Source organism: Brienomyrus brachyistius, chromosome 21 (genome assembly GCF_023856365.1).
Source record: "Brienomyrus brachyistius isolate T26 chromosome 21, BBRACH_0.4, whole genome shotgun sequence".
Taxonomy (NCBI): domain Eukaryota; kingdom Metazoa; phylum Chordata; class Actinopteri; order Osteoglossiformes; family Mormyridae; genus Brienomyrus; species Brienomyrus brachyistius.
The window spans coordinates 7,201,337-7,205,484 of NC_064553.1; positions in this window are offsets into that span (position 1 = coordinate 7,201,337).

Consider the following 4,148-nt stretch of genomic DNA (forward strand, 5'->3'; position numbering starts at 1 on the left):
GCAGAAAAAATGCTCCGAACATGGGAAATTGTCAAAAATTTCAAGAAAAATGTATACATAATCATAATTTATCCACTAAAGTTACATATTAACCTTATTGATTTAAATGTTGTCATGTGTATTGATGTTATTTTCTCTTTTAAAAACAGGCTTAGAGCATAACGTGGCAGGGAAGTCACGTTAAATGATAACTGCTGTTATTCACGTGCTTTCTGAATCTAACCAAACATGTGAAATTGTCACCTGAATGACAGAACTCCCGCTTCCTTGCTTGTCTTAGTACAATGTTACACCGCTTAAAAAACAGCAGTAAAAATATGGTTTCCTTCCTTCCTAGTCGACTTCTTCCTGTTTACCACAGAATGCTGGTCAGAAACAGAGATAACGGAGACTCTATTACTGACCACTGTTTGGGAATAATTGCAGCTCAGCTGCTATGTATTTGTTGTACAACACAATACAATGCATGAATAACCTCTCACGGGGAAAGGAAAAAAAAAAAACATTGTTTATAAAAACCTGCGGAGCGCCTGTATCTTCGACGTCCTGCTCTGTTCGTTAAACTGAGAGGCAAAACTCATCATGGAGTCAAATGCCTCTGAGGCACGTTCTGGTTCTCTGAGGGTGAGAACCGAGTTGGAATTTCCTTTCCTGCGTGTCGGCCGCTGATGTTTAATTTAAGAGCTTGTGATCCTGACGGACGATGATGTTGAGGCTGAGAAGCTAATGGCGCCTGGATATCATCGTTAGGACCCGCTGCTTTATGAACGAAGGATGCACCGATATTTTCGAGCAGCTGGTGATCCTCCTCATGCCCTCAGCATTGTGCAAATATTCCCACCTATCTGCAGATCTTTTGCGAAGCCATTGTTCCCTCCTTGGACTCACACAGCCGAGCTGCATCCGATAAAACAAACGCAAACGCGAAAGACTTCGATGAGCTCTGACGATCGTTGTGTTCGCCGCGTTCATAACCGCTGCGCCGTTCCTGGGAAATTGTTTTCTACAAAAGTAAGACCGCGAACGCTACAGTTCTGAAATTTCACAGCAACAGATCTCTCTCTAACCTGCAAGTGAACTAAGCAGGAATGAAGAGTGTTTCTCAAAGAAGCTCAGGAGAACGGCTGTTATTTGCTTATGTAACACCAAGCACAACACACACTCCGTTTTCATGAGCCTTGTGGTCCTTGAGTTTTATGGCAGGTTGCCGAGATGAACACTGCCGCATAAACATGAAAGTAAACAAAGCTTTGTTATTGACCTTTAAAGGACAATGAGCAAAAGACACTCATTCCAAACAGAAACTGCCAGGCATCTTTTTTCCAACTGACTCTATCATTTCTCTGGTGCTTCTTTATAAGCTTCCCAGTTGACCATATTTAACGCTTAACAAATCAGTCAATCATATCCAGGCCAGCTGGGCTTCACACACTGAAATCTAATGTGAAGATTGGGCCGATGTCGTGGAAATGCAAGACATTACCGTGTCACTCTCAAGCCTCCTGGGAGCCCACAGGTACCTTCTCTTACCTTCTCAGTTTTACATTTGGCCCAACGATTCCCTAGAACTAGAATTAACCCAGTTCCCACAGCTGGGTGGCTTTCTATAATGTTGTATAATTTCTGGCGACTCTCAGTTGGAGCACAAAATTCAAATATCCCTCTTTCACTTTCACAATGCATACAGAGATATCTAATTGAAAGATACTGAAAGCATGAACAAATATTTAAATACTTAAATGTATCTTTAACTTAAGACTGTTTGTCATTTGCCATTAATTAAGATATCGTTTCAAGAGATTAAATAATTGCCAGATCAACCTTTTCAGCTGTGGACACGTTCGAAAGTGGCTTTGCATGTTTCGAAATGATTCACAGGACTAACTCTCAGTTACCATCAAAGGCACTTAAAGATGCGTGGTTTTGGGATCTCTCAATTTGGTTTGCTGTATGTCGCCTGCCTCAGAGTGCTGATTCGGGCTGGCAGAACAGATTAAAGGGCAGCCAAAGGTCAACCGCAGCCCAGCAGGCTGGCTTTCTGGACCAGATGTAGGACGGCTTCCCCCTCCCCCTACTACCCAGTGACCTAGTAGATGCGAAAGGGGATTCCCTGCACTGATTCTCCATTCCCTTTGATCGAGATTTAGCCACATGACCCGTGGCCCTCTGTGTGCATGTGTCACTTTCGTTTAAGGGAAGAGGCCATGTGAAATGGCTGGGACTGACTTTGGGGATGCCTGCGTACCTGGGCAGGGGGAAGCCGGGGGGGGGGGGGGGGGGGAACTGCAAGTAAAAAACCCATCCAGTGTAGGGAGAGTCTGTTTATCTGCAAGCTGCAAATGTGTTCTTTAAGAAATAACAAAAAAAGCAAAAGACTCACAGCCCTGACCAGGGTGAATGGTTAGAGCATGAATGGATGGATGGATGGATTTCTAATAATTCAAAATATGTGCAATTCATATTATTATATATTACACATACATGGAGATATAATCACTATAAAACATACTAAACTAGGCTCTTTATTTGGTTTAACAACCAATCTGATCAAAATACTATGTTATCTGCTGTTTTTCTTAGAGTATTTATTTAAGTATTAAATACACAGATAGAATTAATTTGAAATATTTTTATGGGAAAACGTGATTCCTAAATGTTTTGTGGTGAGTATTTGGGATTATTGTTAAATCTGTAAATATACACATATTCGTATTTGACCTGCCGTTTCGGAGGTCAACCTTCTTTCATCAAAGGTCAACAGTATCTCTTATCTGTTTTCCCGCTGGCTCCATACTAACCCAGGCTGTGCCTCAGCTAGGCCCCAAACAGAGGTTCATGGTTAACATGAAGATGCTGAGATCTCCTGGGTCTGGGCTCGGGAGGGTACAGTTATCATTTTCCTTATAGATGATGCAGTGTTTTTTTCTCCACTATTACTTGCCCATAAGGTCTTCATGTCTAGGAATGTATTCCTCTGTGGTTTGGTGTGTTTCTCCTGCACAGAATATATGGGGGTTAAATGTAAATCATAGAGGAAGGGAGGCCCTGTCAGGTACACTATGCAGCGGGGGGGGGGGATATAATGAAAGATATAATTTATAGGGCAAAACTGGCCTTTTATGAAAACATTTACTTTGAATTTTTTACTTATTTTTGGGACATTAAAAAAGGTTAGTGTTGAAGGAGGTGGAGCTGCACTCTGGCAAGGTGAGATTTGGACATAAGGAGGTACAGCTGCACTCCGGCAAGGTGCGATTTGGACATAAGGAGGTACAGCTGCACTCCGGCAAGGTGCGATTTGGACATAAGGAGGAACAGCTGCACTCCGGCAGGGTGCGATTTGGACATAAGGAGGTACAGCTGCACTCTGGCAAGGTGCGATTTGGACAAGAAGAGGCTGGGCTACGCAGAGCTCCATTGATATCTAAACCCTGGATATTTACTTCTAAAATGTAGAAGGAACAATAAACAGCTGTTTATGTTCCTTACTACTGGGACTCATCATCTCATCAATCTCATCAATCTCATCATGAAATTGTAATATTGGGTAGAGCCTTACTACCTTTTCTCTGAGAAAAATGCACACCATGAATCCAACCTGTACTTCTACTGTGCTTTTAACAAAGATTATTATATCTGCTCTAATTATGTAATACCCAAAATTATTTTACTATAATTATCATAAAGTAATTGCGTACTTTTCATAAAATAAAACCATGTACATGTCTCAATGTATTTCGCTGTTTTTATTGCTTTGTTTATAAGGACACAAGAAACATTTGACTGTTTGATTCAATGTCACACGTCTATAAATGTGTATAAGTGTGCATCCACCACAAAAAAAGGAAAATTGCCGCAATGAGGATATTTACAAAAAAGTGTTAAATACAGTATATTTATGTATTATGTGCTTTTAAGAATTGTAAAGTTTTTAAAAATAGGATCAGTATTTACACACATGAATGTATTCTGCCAGCATATGTTATTAAATGAGGTCACTCCTATTATTTCAACATCTAAGACACAAATCGTTCATATACCATTTTGAACTTGAGTTACCTGTTGTCCAGATTAGGAAGGTCTTTTGCACCCCCGGTTAATAGAAGACTCATCTCTCTTTCAGAGGACACAAACACACAGCATGATTT